At 41.1% G+C, this 17,684-nt stretch overlaps 1 non-coding gene across 1 annotated transcript; it reads right to left on the bottom strand.

Moving 5' to 3' along the window:
- Positions 1 to 1,112: 1,112 nt before the first annotated feature.
- Positions 1,113 to 1,219, bottom strand: LOC136455803 (small nucleolar RNA R71). The gene has a single exon (XR_010759269.1). It is a non-coding gene; the product is annotated as a small nucleolar RNA R71 (small nucleolar RNA).
- Positions 1,220 to 17,684: the final 16,465 nt, after the last annotated feature.

Raw genomic sequence — 17,684 nt, 5'->3', positions numbered from 1 at the left:
GACTATTCTGAGTGTTCAATTATCAACTATAAATGATCATTTATCATATATTTATCATATACCCTATGACTTACCCCTATTATGAGTAGAAGCTTGGTTATGGTGTTATCTCTCCATCATATGTATAAGTTATCAATATATTCCAATTGCCAGTCCTTCCATGTGGTAAAAATATAAATAACAATACCTAGAATACTTTTGGATGAAGTGCTATAATAGTATATTATCTGTGCACTTACAGATCCCATCATATACATATTTGCATTCTTTCTAGGCACAATAAAATACTTAAGTACTTCTTAGTGTCATTCTAGAAGTGACACTAGAAAGTACCAACAAGCATTTTTGGCATCATAGCTAGGGATGACAACTTAGCAAAAGTGATGATAATAAATGTCAACAACATTAGGTGGCTACTCAAACAAGTGACATGTTCATAAATACCAACAAACATTTCTGATGCCATTGCCAGGGAAGGTAGCTAGGAAAAAAGGAATATTGATAAACTTTTACTTATTGATGTGATCGAGGAAACCATTGACCCCTGCTCAAATAGGCTTACCCTTGTTCTATCTACTTTTATATCTTATGTAGGGTAATGTATGACCGGTTTTGACCTTCTGACAAACTACGTTGAAAATCTAGAAGCACTACTCAGGAGGACTAAGGCTAAAGTTAAGAAAGTTTCAACTTTAGAATCAGAAGACAACCAGACAAGGTGGAGCTTAACACCAGTTTTTGAAGCCATGGCTAACAAAACTCTTCGTGAATTCTCTACTCCAACTATGATTGACATCCGTACTTGATCGGCGATCAATATTGGAGACAATGCTTTTGAGCTTAAGCCAACTCTCATCAACATGGTGCAAGCTAGCCAGTTTTGTGGAAAGGCACATGAAGATGCGAGTGCTCATCTCCAATACTTCCTGGAGGTTTGCAGCACTTTCACCATCAAAGGAGTTACCAGAGATGCCATTTTACTTTGCCTCTTCCCATTTTTAATTTTGGGGAGGGCGAAGCAATGGTTCTACGCCAATAAAGATAGAAATACTACATGGGAAAACTGCTCCACTATCTTTCTAGCAAAGTTCTTTCTCACGGGCAAAACCAATGCCCTACGTGGAAGAATTTCAAGCTTTTAACAACAACATGATGAATTTGTCCCTGAGGCATGGGAACATTTTCAAGACTACATATCAGAATGTCCTCACCATGGGATAGAGGATTGGCTACTCATGCAGACTTTCTACCATGGCTTGACAAACATCACCCATGAAAATAAGGATGCCACTGCTGGAGGTGCATTTTATCACTCACAATCGTGCAAGCAACAGCTCTCGTGCAGAAGATGGCCTCCAACCAAGGCTGGAATGAAGAACGTCTTCAAACCCGCAAGAGAGGTGGAGATATGCATCAGGTCAAGGAGGTAGACATGTTGTCTACCAAGATAGATCTGCTCATGAAGAGGCTTCAAGAGCGAGCCAATGAAAAAGAAAGAAGTCATGCACATTCATGATTCCCGCATGACGTGTGAAGAGTGTGGCAACACTGGGCATTCAGGGAAAAACTACCCTGAAACCCAAGAGAATGTGAACTTCATCAACAACAACTATCGTTCTCAATAGAATCAAGGATGGAATCAACAACAGAGGCCAAACTACTAAGGTAATTACCAAGGTAACTATCAAGGTAATAATTACAATAATTTTAATAACCAGCCATCTTTGAGAGATTTAGTTTCTAGGCAAGCTAAAATTATAGAGGGCTTATCTAGAAAACTAGCTTTCAATGATAAAATCCTAGAAAACATAAACAATAGAATGGATAGCTTCTCCTCAGCCATTAAAAACAAGCATAGCTTTAATAAAATAATAGAATCACAAATAGCTCAGCTGGCGGCCGTTGTTCCTTCGACTGACAAAGGTAAGATTTCAGGGTAGCCAGAAGATCTCGAAACTATAAATTTTGTCAATATTCACAATGCTGCAGGATGCTACATAGAACAATTGATAGGAAGATGGGAGGATTATTCCTTGCCCATCATGAAAGGAGATCCAGAAAGACCTATCATCCCCATAGCTATTGGACCTCACATATTCCAAGAAGCCGTTTATGACTTCAAAGCGAGTGTGAACATCATACCAAAGGTAATCTATGATAATATTAATGGAGATACTTTGTTGTACACAAACATACGTTTACAGCTTGCAGATCAGCCACTCTGCTACCATAAGGGAATTCTTAATGACATCTATGTACGAGTTGGACAGTCATACGTACCCATAGACTTTGTGGTTATAGAAACAGGTAGAGATCTAAGGGCACCCATTATTTTGGGCCGACCTTTCCTGAGCACCATAAAAGTCATCATCTACGCGGACAGTGATAAGATCTATTTCACAATCAAGGATAGAAAAGGAGAAGTTTACTTTCAAGAATCGTATACACCACTCTCCTAGTCATCCATAGATGGCGTATCTGCCCGAAGAGAATAGTAACCAAAAAAGAAACAACCGAAGAAGGAAGAACAAGGCCAGGCAACCAAGAGAAGAAGTCAAGATGATCAATACACTTCGATCAGAGTACGACCACCTCCTCGCTTCACCATTCCTTACCAAGAAGGAAGATCCTGGCGTACTGATGATCGAGTATATAATTGGACAAAGAATCTTCCACAACACCTTCTGCGACATTAGATTGGGTGTCAACATAATATCCAAGGTAACATATGACTATTTGTTTGGTGATAAACCTTTGTTTCCTATATATATGCAATTGCAGATGGCAGACCAATCAATCTAATTTCTGGAGGGAATAGCAAAGGACATCATGGTAAAAATACAAGATTACTATGTTTCAGCCGACTTCATGATTCTTAACATGGGAGAAGAGGAAGAAGACATACCTATCATCCTTGGAAGACCGTTCCTCAACACTATGAACGCGATCATCTACATCGGATCGAGACAAATCCACTTCCAATTCCCTAGACAAAAGGTATGATGTTATTTGAATAGTTATGCAACTTATGAGCAGGCAAAGAAGACTCTCTCCAAGAGAAGACGTCGATCAACTCAATGCCAGACGAATCTACTCCCCAAGAATGAAGAAGTAGAAGCTGTGAAAGATGAATCTACTACACCGAAAACAAGTCCACAGACCAAGCATGTCTGGAAAGAAAAGGTGACAGCATCATCAGAATCACCGTCACAAGAGGTGCAACCATCAAGGTCTCCATCTCTGAGACTGATCGATGCACCTAAAGAATGAAGGACTCATCAAGCCCTGTTCGGAGGACTTAAAACACTAAACCTTCGCTAGGAGGTAAAATCAGTAGTTATCCATATTTACTCTTTCATATAGCATGAATTATTTTTACTTTAGCATATTTACTTTTCTATATTATCATTATATTAGAGAAGAAAAATAAAAATTCCATTACTGCATTATAAATCTTAAAGCCCCATGTGAATACTTTTCACGGTGTGTAAATACCCGCAAGAATATTCACTGTGGTGGCATAAAAATAAGAATACCATGCATCTAGTTATATTCTGCATCTAGTAGAAATTAGAAAATCCAAAAATATTAGATAAACATCCTGCTGAAATTGTGCCAAATCAAAAAACTTTCTAAAACCTCAAGAACAACTAACCCCTAAACGGATGACCGCTAACCCTTTTCATCCCAATCCGTTCCACGAGTTTTTAGTGTTCTTGTTGGTATTTTGCAGGATGATGCACATGATCAAGAGCTTCACCTAGTCATGTTCATCTTACTCCACTAGAAGTACATCGTCCCGAGCCGGCTCCAACATGAACCAACCACTAAAGCCTTTGGATAAGAGGAAATCAACTTCCTGATGGACAAGAAGGACATCCGCTGGTGACACCGCTCTGAAAAGGATCACACAACTTCAACATCTGACCACGACAACAACCAACTTGGGGGAAAGGCATTTCCTGTGTATCTAGATAAGTATTTCTTTTCCTTTTGTTCTATTATTTCTAAGTTTGCTTTATAAAAAAAGATGCATAACTGAAAACAAAATAAAAATTTATTTTAGCTAGTTATACATATATTAGTAAGATCTTAAAAATGAAAACCAAATAAAAAGTGTGTGTCTAGTTTTCTGTTTTTAAGAGCTGAATAAATAAAAAGGACTCTAAGAATAATTTCTTGAATGGAAATGATGAATAGTTGCTTTGTTGTAATTTCTTTCAAGTACCTAGTTTTTAGCCTTGAATTCTCCTGAGTTTTGCATAAGACTATTTTGATGTAAGAATTTACTCTAAACTTGAAACTCGTAGGTAGCATATGCTTGATCTAAGTCTAGGTAATTGATGGATATGATATGAGAAGATCTGAGCTGCTGTTTATCTTGTTCCAAGTGATACTAAAATTCTGTAGATTTATCTTTTGAAAAGCATAAAAATGCTACATGATGAGTTCCTATATGACAAAGCTTGAATTCTTACCAGAGCTAAATATGTTATTTAGGCTAGGAAAACTTTCACTCATATATGTTGTTTGTTTTGCATTGAGTTTAGTCAAGCTTTGTTGACCCTTATGAGAGGTTTGTCATGCTCTTAAAATCAAGATCACATACACACCACCCACATATGCACTACTCCTATATTGGGGGTAGGCTAAAAAACATGCCATTCCATCTAGATCCACCAAAAAATGTTTTACTCCTACACTGGGGGTGAACACAAAAACATGTCTGATAGGATTTTCCACCAAATAAATGATCCAAGTTCTTGTTGCTATATCTCAAAAGTTTTATTATAGAAAAGAAGCAAGGGCTATCCAAAAGTTATTCATAAAAAAAGAGAAGAAAGAGTTAAAAAATGGATAAGTGTCCGAGATATCTAAAACAATGGGTACTTTGATGCCCGCCTGAAAAAAGGGAAATGAATAAGATAGCCCATGTTCTCTTGCAAAAGATTTTTAAGTTCAAAAGAGAGATATGTTTTCAAGGAGTATAGTAGAATTAGGTTAGCCACCATATATATCCACCATACATCTATACACATGCACATCTTAACTTAATTGTACGACTTAACTCTCTTTGGATCCGAGGTTTGATTTTACAATATATGTATTGCAAGTATGCTCTGTCATACTATTTCTATTCCTATGAGCTCCACATAAGCCTTAGTTGTAGGAAGGAAGATAGGCATAACATCTTTATTGCCTTGGTGAGGATCCACAAATACCACATATATTGAAAGACTTGAGAGTGTCATACAATGGAAGCTCTTAGCTTTATTTTAAAATCCATAAAACTCCAGAATAATGGTTGAGCAAAGAATTTGAGACATAGTGCTTGACTTGATCATTCTGTCTTTCAATTGCTCACGACTCAAGTGAAGGCTAAGAAGCCCCATGGTTAAAGATAATATGGGTGAGTTTAAAAGTCAGAATAGTTTGTTCTAATCCAGAGGAGTTGCTATAATATTTTCAAAAATCTTAAAACTCCTGATTCATTGCTGAGTTTAGCATTGCTCAGGGACGAGTAAAGGTTAAGCTTGGAGAAGTTTGTTGACGGTAGTTAACACCCATCATAAGCCATCAATATAATGCATGAATATGATCACCAACATAGGTTTAGGGGTTTAAACTAACAAATTCTACAAGTTTTGATGAATCTATATTTTTAGCAGGGTTTATCTAGAAAACCGTCAAGGTGGACCCAAACGTCAGAATTAATCACGCTTATCCACAATAAAAACAACTCCAGAAAACTCTAGAAGACTCTAGAAGGCAAACCACTAAAGCGGAGGGTAGGTGGCTAGGCCCACCTGTCAGCCTCCATCTTGCTACGTCAGTTTTCCACCGCCTTAGGGATTGTATCTACGCCGTTCTTTGAAGTCGGTTTGATCCGATGACTCATTATTGACGCTCTCCCCTATATATATACCAGCCCCTACCACCCCCAGGGCATAACCCAGATCATTGATCAAGTCATCATCTAGAAACCCTAATCAGAGAAGAACCTTAGAGCTCCACAATATTTTAGGGCATAGGTAGCTAGGTTAGATATAGAGGGAGGCAAGCTTTGCTTGGATTCTTGGTATAGCCCCTGTATCCTCTCTTGTATCTTTCATTATTTGTATATTTGCTACAATTGATTTGACATTGTTCTTAATATTATTCATGTTCCTAGTTATCATGTTTATCATTTACTTTGATTATATGCTTAGTATAGCTAGATTATCATTATATTCAAGCATAAGTTTGTATAGTGCTTGCTCTAATGTACACGGGGTGAGTGGTCGACATTATGTAAATGTGGTGCTTATACGTTGTTTATCTGCGGATACACCTATATTTCGGGCCATGTTGATGAGGACATCACTACTTCGTCGCATACAAGCCAAGGAGACGAGAAGGTCTAGCATGGGCGTACAATTCATCTTTTTCATGGTGGAGGCCCAGTCCAACTGAAGTTGGAGCCTATCTCGGGTTTCAGGACCAGTCTGCCTTAAACTGGTCACCGAGGATGCACCCGGACTCTGTTTTCGATGATCCACATATGGATGGAAAGCTAATTTGATAAGGAAGCCAATCCAAGTGGTCTCACATCAAAAGTTGTTCGGAATCAATAGGAATCTGCTAGGGTGCCACAAGTTAGCATCCAAAATCTACCAGGGTGCTGTGACACCGTCTTTTGGTCCGTTGGACCGTGTACCATGTTTGGGCCCATTAGGGGGTGCGTCCAGGGGGTGACGCCTAAGACTCTATAAATACCAGCCGTCGCTCTCCTTAGGGTTTGGGTTTTGTTTAGTTCTTGATTTCCTCGTGAAACAGACATCATTTTGCTGCAACTGTGCCGCCAAGGCTGCTTGCTGTGAACTAGGGCCCCAGTTCTTGATCTTGTTCGCCTGTGGCAATTAGTCCTTTTGAATAAAGACTTGAACTCCTTCTTGATTTTATAAGCCTCATATTTATTTGCAATTTCAGATTGCATTCATCATGTTCTTGCTTGTGTTCTCGATTCACTTGTAGAAAAGTCTTCTCGACGAGGTCAATCACGTTCGCGTGGTTGATAACAAATGGAGCAGTGGTGTAACGGTTGTGGGGGTCCAAATCAATCTTGGTTCGAAGCCTAGATCGTGAACATCAAGTCTCCACCAATCGACGCTATCATACTTTTTGGAAGATCAGGCCATGTCTACATCAAGTGGTATCAGAGACCTTGTTGCCCATTAGGTATAACTTTGTTTTCCCCTTTAGATTGTTACTGTTTTTGCATTACCTATAGTCCACAAAAAGCCAAAAAATATACATCGTCACATATTCCTTGTCCTATAGCCTCATTGTGTCGTGCAATTTTGTCTCTGTTTCGTGTTGTTGAGTTTGTGCCCTAGGTCAAGTTCTGGTTGCTGGTTTTAGATCATTTTTTAGTCCAGTTTGTGTTTTCCCCTTTGTTTTTCATCATAATCCATGAACATCTCCAAGTCTTATTGAGTTTCCTTTGTATCCATCAAACCCTAGTCCACACCATCTAATTTTCTACACTTGTCTTTACTATTTCCATCAAATCATTGTTGTCGTGACCAATTTTGCGCGCATTGTTCCCGTTTTATCCTCTAATTTGGAGTGTGTTCGTAAAACTGATCTAGTTTTCGCATACGAACTCGGATTTCAACGTTCCATATATCAAAATTGATCAGAAAAAATTTTGGATCCATCCATCCCCTGCATTGTCAAGGTCAAAGATTTTTATTTTGGTCAAAAAGTGGTCACAAGATCCTGTTTTTGTGGTCACAAGGTTTTTGTCGATTTCGAGCACGTCTTCTAGAAATTCTACAGGCCACATCTTTCACTTGTTTAAGCTCATATTTTCTGTGGTTACTTCTTTTGTGCTCCTAAGTGAAGAAAAAATATCCAAAAAATAAAAAGAAAAAGTCAAAATTTCTCAAAAAACAACGACAACCCAAAAAATAGAAAAAAGATAGGGGCAAAAGAGGAACAATACCTAGAGGAGTACATAGAGAGTGCCATTTGAGCTGTGTTTGCGTGTGCTGATTTCTACCTTATTCTTAATCATATTCTTGCTATTCACATCACTTAATACATCTGGTACTTGGAACGTGAGTAGGCCAGCAACTAAGACAAGTACTTGGGATATTTATTCAGCTTTGCTATTCAGTTACGAATTTTGTTATTCCTTGCTACTATATTGTGCCTGTCCAAGCTCCACTTTCTTCTAACCAAGTACAGGTTCGCTTTACAACTGTTACACTCAAGCTACAACGGTATCACAGTCACCGACCAATTACACCGTCTGTTGCTTTGGTAAGAACACTTGTAAGACCGTGGTAAGACGCATGAGAGTTGAGTGCCTTATTTTTTCTTGTCCACAACCTAAGTAGTTGGTAGGGATAATACTATTTGTGTTGTCTTTTCCTTTCTACTAACCATGTCAGGAAAAGCCGGAGGCAGTGGCCAAGGAAATGAGGGTGCACCTATAGATTTCAATGACTGTGTTTCTAAGAATAAGCTTCGTGTCGTTCTTGATGACAAGTTTAATGAGATCCTTCAACAAATCACCAATTTGGCCAAGAGGATTGAAGATGTTGAACAACGACATCCTGAACCACGTCCTGAAGATGATGATGATGATCTCTCTGAGGAGGACGATGGCGACGCAGAGGCTGAAGCCAAAGCTCAATGACGTGCTGAGGATGCACGTAACCATAATCGGTTGAACTTTAACCGACACAGTATGGGAGGTAACAACTAAGATAATAATGATCCTTTCTCTAAAACCAAGTTTAAGATACCTCCTTTTTCTGGTTCTGCTGATCCTGAAGCATATTTAGATTGGGAGATGGCTGTAGATAAAAAATTTAGCTCCCATCAAGTACCTGAAGAATATAGAGTTAGACTTGCTACTAGTGAGTTTACTAGTTTTGCTCTTTTCTGGTGGAATGATATTTGCAATAATGCTAATGCTGCTCAATTACCTCAAACCTGGACTATACTTAAACGACGAATGAAATCGAGATTTGTTCCTCCATACTATCAATGTGATCTGTGATTAAAACTACAACGTTTAAATCAAGGTAGTAAAACTGTTGAGGAATATTATCAGGAACTTTTAATTGGTCTAGCATGTAATAACATACAAGAGGATAATATGGATAAGTGTTCTAGATTTTTAGAGGTTTACGTCGTGAAATACAGGATGTTCTTGACTATAAAGAATGGACTAGATTTTTCCAATTATATCATTATGCTATTAAAGCTGAACGGAAAATACAGGGACGACAACCTAGGCGATCCATGACTCCATCCGTGACTCCATCCATTCCTTCACGTCCAACCGAGGTGAGTAAATTTTCTAATGTGCAGACACCACCAACGCCTGTAAAGAAGAGTTCTCCTATCACACCTCCTACCAGTGGATCTGCTACACCTTCCTCTAGCAGCTCTTCTAAAGTTGTGTGCCACCGCTGCAAGGGCATGGGACATATTGCTAAAGAATGCCCCAGCAAACGCGCATATATTGCTACTGATGATGGTGGGTATGCTAGTGCTAGTGATAGAGAGAATGAATTTGTACTTGCAACTGATCTTTATGCAGATAAATTTGCGGATAGTGTTGAAGATCCTAATGAGGTAATTGATAGTGTGGCATACACTATAGACTACAAATCAATCCTTGTTTAGCATGTTTTGAGTACACAAGTTGATCCAGTAGACAAGCTACAACGCCATAATTTGTTTCAAATGTTCCTCATTGTCAATAATTTTCGTGTTCGTGCTATAATTGATGGAGGGAGCAGCAATAACTTAGTAAGTTCTGAGCTTGTCAAGACTCTTGGTTTATCTACACGTGCTTTTCCACATTCATACCATGTTCAGTGGTTTAATAATAGTGGTAAGGCAAAGGTAACACAATCTGCTCGTGTGCATTTTTCTATCGAGTCATACTATGATTGTGCTGATTTTGATGTTGTGCCTATGCAAGCTTGTTCACTTTTGTTAGGCTGCCCTTGGCAATATGATAATAATGTTCTACATCATGGTAGGCAAAATAGATATACTTTTATATTTAAGAGAAAGACCATTGCTTTACTTCCTTTAACACCTGCTGAAATTGTGCAATATGAAAAGGAACTTGCTGAAAAGAAAAAGAAATGCCTTGATAAAGACTCTAGCAAACCATTAAATGAACCTTCAAGTAACATGAAAGAAGTTTTATTTGCTCTTAAATCTGTTCTTGTTGTTCATGATGAACCATGTTATGCTCTAACTTGTACATCGCCTATATGTCCACTTGGTCCTACTCCTAGTGCTATGCCTCTTGTTGGTACTAACCTTTTGTAGGAGAAGGAGGATGAATTCCCAGCAGGGAAACCACAATGGCAGCCACCTTTGCAAAGGATGGGGCACCAAGATGAACGTCTTCTTCCAGAGCCATCGTTGCTGTCATCCAATGGAGGAGGCGATCTACTTTAGTCGAGGACGACTTCAATTAAAGAAAGGGAGGATGATGAGGACATCACTACTTCGTCGCATACAAGCCAAGGAGATGAGGAGGTCTAGCATGGGCATCTAATTCATCTTTTTCATGGTGGAGGCCCAGTTCAACTGAAGTTGGAGCCCATCTTGGGTTCTAGGACCAGTCTGTCTTAAACTGGTCACCGAGGATGCATCCGGACTCCATTTTCGACGATCCACATATGGATGGAAAGCTAATTTGTGAGGAAGCCAATCCAAGTGGTCTCACATCAAAAGCTTTTTGGAATCAACAGGAATCATGGTCACAAGTCAGCGTCTAGAATCTGCCAGGGTGCTACGACACCGTCTTTTGGTCCGTTGGACCATGTATCATGTTTGGGCCCATTAGGGGGCATGTCCAGGGGGTGACGCCTAAGACTCCATAAATACCAGCTGTCACTCTCCTTAGGGTTTGGGTTTTGTTTAGTTCTTTATTTCCTCATGAAACAGACATTGTTTTGCTACAACTGTGCCGCCAAGGCTGCTTGCTATGAATCAGGGCCCCAGTTCTTGATCTTGTTTGCCTGTAGCGATTAGTCCTTTCGAATAAAGACTTGAACTCCTTCTTGATTTCATAAGCCTCATATTTATTTGCAATTTCAGATTGCGTTCATCCAGTTCTTGCTTATGTTCTCAATTCGCTTGCAGGAAAGTCTTCTCGGCGAGGTCAATCGTGTTCGCGTGGTTGATAACCAACGGAGCAGTGGTGTAATGGTTGCGGGGGTCCGAATCAATCTTGGTTTGAAGCCTAGATCGTGAATGTTGAGTCCACCAATAGACGCTATCATACCTTTCGGAAGATCGGGTCTTGTCTACATCACATGTGGTAGATCACGGATGTGACACTCCCATTGAGTCCTTTATAGTCCACTCCCCGAATATAGGTCAAGTAGGATCTAGTTACGAAGGAGGTCATGCTCTGTTTTTTATCTTCCTTAGTAATATACCTTATGTGTAGATATGAAGTTGATCTTAGCCATGACTTACCCCTGTTATAAGTATAAGCTATTGATCTTAGCCATGACTAATCAACGTATGCTTTAACTTGTAATTAAGAATGACTTAGAAATTATTTCTCTAATATCTACTTAGTCATGCTAATGTCATAGAAAGGAGTACTCTGAGTGTTCAATTATCAACTATCAATGATCATTTATCATATATTTGTCATATACCCTATGACTTACCCCTGTTATAAGTATAAGCTTGGTTATGGTTTATCTCTCCATCATATGTATAAGTTATCAATATATTCCAATTGTCAGTCCTTCCCTATGGTAAAAATATAAATAACGATACCTGAAATACTCCCGAAAGAAGTGTTATAATGGTATATTATCTGTGCGCTTGCAGATCACTCCATATACATATTTGCATTCTTTCTAGCCATAATAAAATACTTAAGTACTTTTTAGTGTCATTTTAGAAGTGACGCTAGAAAGTACCAACAAACATTTCTGGTATCATAGCTAGAGATGACAACTTAGCTAAAGTGATGATAAGAAATGTCAACAATATTGGGTGGCTACTCAAACAAGTGATATGTTAATAAATACCAACACCAAACTAGGAACCTTTCAGTAATGTCAATGAGTGTTACTTTAAACTATTACTTGTAAGTACATATATAGGTGTGTATTTAAAAGAAAGAATAATAGATTGAACAATTTTGTCAATAATAATTAATTAATTAGTCTACTAATTTGAGGACAAATGTTTGCAGTTTTTATAATTTCTACAAGGTTTATTTGTTTCTATAGCACGTGTAATGTAGATTGATGTGTGGAGGCTTTAAATAAATATCTATTTTGCAGTAGTTTTCCGCGTTGCCAATTGAACGTCAATCGAGATAGATCGGGAGGTGTATTTAAGAAAACTGACAGCTTAGTGCCTAATTATTTGTTTATACTACCTAGATAAGCAGCTAGCTCACATGATTGAGATCCTTAGGTGGACTAATGTCTAAAATTTAACTGGACATGTTCTAATTAAAAATTAGGTGAGGCTTGATTAGGTGGCTTTGCAAGAACTAGGGAGGAACACAAAGTTATTTACTCTAGGCTAATTAAACATATATTAAAATTTTGGAAGATCAACTTTTCCAAATGGATATAAGTCAAACAAAAGTAGACAATGATATATATAAACATCCATAATATTTTCTCTAAGATAAAGTATTTCCATTGATAACCACTAAACAATTAGGGGCTTAAGTGTTTATGCCCTCATTTTTTAAGCGAAATGGTGATTTTGCCTCGATTTTTAAACTTTGTGATTTTACTCTTCGTTTTCGAACCAAACGAAGAACTTTGTGATTTTATCCCTGTTTTTAAGCGAAATGGCTGAAATTCAGTTAACGGTGTTAATTTTTGGATGAATAAACAAGTTTTTCCATGTGATTTTATCCCTGTTTTGTTAGAGAACTTTGTGATTTTATCCCTATTTCAAGATTATAGTTTTGACATATTTTGTAGTGATGTTGACAACAAAATTAGGCAGAAGTTTATGTATTCTTTTATTATTATAAATTTGGGCAAAAGTTGTAAAATTTGGACAACACTAATGCCAAAATTCACAAACACAATTTATTATCATCAAACCATTAGAGATGTCATGTAGCCACCAAGATGGCCGCGCGTCGACGGGGCTAGGTCGCAGGGGCAGGGATGCCGCACGCCCAGCCGAAGGGGTAAACGGAAGCTTCAATTCAAAATTATGAGGGGCAAAGTCACAAAATTAGAAATAGCATGGGAAAAATCACTATTGCACTCTAGAGTCTGGAGTAAGGGTTAGAAACACCAAATTTCCAAACAAACAAGTAAGTAACGATGTGATGCAAAGGTAGACAACAAATATTTCATAATACACTTGTTCTTCTCATTTTATTGTACTAGCTAGCACTTATGAAACAGGATCCGTGACTGGGCACATACAGTAACCGACACACGCAATATTCACGGGCGATGAAAATGGGAGCAGCACTAGACAAGGTTAAAATAGGAATATTCAGCCATTCCACCCCTGATTTGATTTGATCGCAGGCAGGCACTAGGCATGCGAAAGCCGTGGTCGAGCACACCACAGGAGGCCGAAGGGGACGACACCTAACAATTGGGTGATCCGGAGCAAATGCCATCTTCCTGCCGCCACTCACTACTCTCCGTCTGTCCATCTCCATACTCCCATGTCCGTGTCCATGGATGTACTACGTTAGTGCTCCCAGCTAGCATGATTAGAGTAGAGGATTAACTAACCTATCTATCTAGGGCATGTCGTGGATCCAATCCACTGCGTGCGTGCAGTGGCTTGGCATGAACCGAAAGCATGGTGCCTTTTTGGCTGGCTTCAACGATGAAAGAGTAGGATTAGGGAATACTCAATAATTATTATGTTGAATCAGCATTTATATATATAGGCATTGTGGGAGGCTAGGCAGGCCCATATGCCATATTATATTCCAACACTCCCCCGCAATCTAAATTGGGAGCACCACGAACATTGAGACTGAACCTAAACTCCGTGAACACGGACGTCGGCAAACCCTTGGTGAAGATATCAGTGTACTGGGACAAAGTGAGAACATACAGGACATGGAATTCACCGAGGGCGACTCGTTCTCTAACAAAGTGCAGGTTGATCTCAATATGCTTGGTTCGCTGATGCTGAACCGGGTTGGTGGAGAGGTAAACGACGCTGATATTATCGCAGTAGACCACTATAGCACAATGGAGTGGGCAGCGAAGCTCTATCAGAAGTTGGCGCAACCAGCAGACTTTGGCAACTCCATTCATGACTGCTCGATACTCCGCCTTTGCACTGGACCAAGACACTGTAGGCTGATGCTTGGACGACCAGGAGATGAGATTGTCCCCAAGAAACACCGCATAACCCGAGGTGGATTTGCGTGTGTCAAGACAGCCCGCCCAATCTGCATCGGTGTAGACAGTGAGATCAGCTGGAGAGGTCCGGTGGAGGTGTAGACCGAGATCCAATGTACATTGAAGGTACCGGAGAATGCGCTTCAGAGCGCTCAAATGAGGTTCCCGTAGGTCATGCATGTACAGGCAGACCTACTGAACAGCATACGCAATGTCTGGTCTGGTGAAGGTGAGGTACTGAAGAGCCCCGACAAGACTGCAATACTGACTTAGATCAGCGACTGAAACAGCATCAGCAGAAAGCTTGGAGTGAGTGTCCACAGGAGTACTGCTCGGCTTGCAGTGACTCATACCGACGTGGTCTAGAATGTCCAGCATGTACTGTCTCTGAGAGAGAAATAAACTGTCACCTCTGCGCTGAACACTAACACCCAGAAAATGGTGAAGAGGCCCCATGTCTATCATGGAGAATTCCTGGCGAAGTGCTACGATAATCCGATGGAGGAGACTCGGAGACGATGCAGTGAGAACAATATCATCAACATAGAGTAAATGAAAAGCCATGTCAGCACCTTTGCAGTAGATGAACAGCGACGTGCTGGACTTGGCCTCGACAAACCTGAGTGAGGTAATGTGAGAGGCGAAGCGACTGTGCCAGGCGCGAGGAGCTTGCTTCAACCCATAGAGTGACTTGTTCAGGCGGCAGACATAATTGGGCTTGGAAGACTCGACAAACCTAGTTAGCTGTGCATAGTAGACTGTCTCAGTCAAAGTGCGATGGAGAAATGCATTCTTCACATCAAGCTGGTGAATCAGCCAGGAGCGAGACAGTGCCAAAGTGAGTACCATCCGGATGGTCGCTGGCTTGACAACTGGACTGAATGTCTCATCATAATCAATGCCCGGACGCTGTGTGAAACCGCGAAGCACCCACTGGGCTTTGTAGCGGTTAAGAGAGCCATCTGACTTGAACTTGTGACAAAAAACCCACTTGCCGGTGACAAGGTTGACGCCAGGAGGGCAAGGCACCAAGGTCCAGGTGTCATTTGCCTGCAAGGCGTCAAACTCAGCTTGCATAGCAAGATGCCAAGCCAGATCCAAAAGAGCGGCATGGACGGATGAAGGTACTGGAGTGGTAGACGAAGCCGTCATGTGGAGATTAAGGCGATCCACGGGTTGCCGAAAACCGTCCTTGCCACGGGTGCGCATGCTGTGTGCATTAGTGACAGGAACGATCACATCTATGGTCGTGGTGGTGGTGTGGCCGGTGGTACAGCCGGCACTACTGGCAACAACCTGGGACGCTGAGTCCATAGGGGCAGCAGCACCAGCCGGACCATTGGTAGGGGCGCCAGCTGAGGGGGCCACGGTAGCACCAGACATCTGGGACGCTGAAAGGTCCTTGTGTGGTTTTGGTAATTGAGTGACAACCTAGGTGGACTAATTGTGTTTATGTGAGATACACAGGTGATTAGTCCACAGGTACACATGTGTGAGCAACATATGTCATGAAGGTGAAAATGGCTTGGAGATGTTACAAAGCTCACACATGTGATGATGAAGGAGCTCATTACACATGAGACATGACATTGAGTCATGTGATCAAGGTGGAGAAGATCAAGACAAGACTTGGCTTGATGGACCGGTTGCAAGCGTGAAGGGCAAGTCGAAGGCTTTGGAGTGATGGACCGCGTGGCGGTGAAGCTTGAGCAAGACTTGGCACCGATGGACGAAGACAACGGTGAAAAGCAAGTGAAGTCAAGATCAATGAACCAATATGATCATGTGATGATATGAAGTGGATCATATCAATGTTGATCGTGTTGGTGCATGTGTTGCATCGACGTTGGAGGAGATGGAATGGAATGCGCAAGGCAAAGGTATAACCTAGGGCATTTCATTTCACCGGTCATAGGTGTGTAGAGAAGTTTATGACCGGGTTTAGGATAGATGGTCGTACTATCAAGAGGGGCAAACTTATTTGCATATCGGTCATTTAAGTGCCACTCGAGTGATCTAACTTTGCATCATCACTAGGATTGAGTGGCGTGGCAAGTTGAGTGGCTAACCCTTTGGGAAATGATTGTGAAAAGCTAACACACATACACATGGTGGTGTACACTTTGTGTGTTAGCACATTTACAAAGGAGATGAAGTTGGAGTTGATGTGGATCAACTCGGTGAAGAAACAGAGATAAGAAAGGTCCCACAAAGTGGACCGGACTCTGGTAACGCAGTGATCGGACGCTGAGGCTCAGCGTCTGGTCAGTAGTGGCAGATAGCATGCAGCGTTGGTCAGTCAACCGAACATTGGCTCTAAAAGTGACTGGATGCTGGAGGCAGTGTCCGGTCCTGTTGTCGGACGAAGCAGTGTCACTGGAGAGTGACTGGACGCTAGGGGCTGTGTCCAATCACGTCCGACCGGACGTGTCTGGTCGGGGTCCGTACCTTACTATAAATGACCAGACGTTGAGGGTCTAGCATCTGGTCAGTTGAAGCTACTGCGTCTGATCAAAAGATGACCATTGAGATCAGAAGAATGCCATTGAACGCAGGTGACACGTGGTTGTCATCGGGCGATCGGATGCTAAGGTCCAGCGTCTGGTCAACCCAACCGGAGCGTTCGATCGGCCTGACTTTTGCCTAGTGAAGGGGTAACGGCTAGTTTAGCCCTTAGGGCTATAAATAGAAGTGGCCCTCGGCCATGGCTGGTGCTAAGCACCTTGGGGGACTTTGTGTCCATGCTTGAGAGTGCTTAGGAGCCCTCCATCTCACACAAACTTTATAGTGATCATCTGATTGTGTGAGTGAGCGATTCTAGTGCGATTGCATCATGAGGTTGCATCGAGTGGCACTAGGTGATCGAGTTACAAGCTGGTGGTGCTTGTTACTCTTGGAGGTTGCCACCTCCTAGATGGCTTGGTGGTGGTCTCCGTGGAAGCCCGCAAGAAGCTTGTGCGGCGCTCCGAAGAAGGGCTTGTGAGGGGCATTGTGCTCGTCCCGTGGGAGCCACGAAGAGCAACTTTAGTAAAGCGTGTCATTAAGCTACCATCACTTCCGGGATAGGTTCTTGCAGCGCCCGACGTGCAGGCTTGGTGGGTGATGCCAATTAGCCGCCGAACCACCAAGTGAGCGGTCGACACAACGGGGACTAGCATGTTGGTAAACACATGAACCTCGGGAGAAAAATCATCGTGTCAACCTTGTTCTTCCTGTTGGTTTGCATCCCTGTTACACAAGTTTGCGATTACTTTCATATACATTGAGCTTGTGTTGTTGCTTTTGTAA

Source organism: Miscanthus floridulus, chromosome 5, assembly GCF_019320115.1.
Source record: "Miscanthus floridulus cultivar M001 chromosome 5, ASM1932011v1, whole genome shotgun sequence".
Taxonomy (NCBI): domain Eukaryota; kingdom Viridiplantae; phylum Streptophyta; class Magnoliopsida; order Poales; family Poaceae; genus Miscanthus; species Miscanthus floridulus.
Note: the sequence above shows the minus strand (reverse complement) of the source record. Positions and strands in the feature narration are given on the sequence as shown.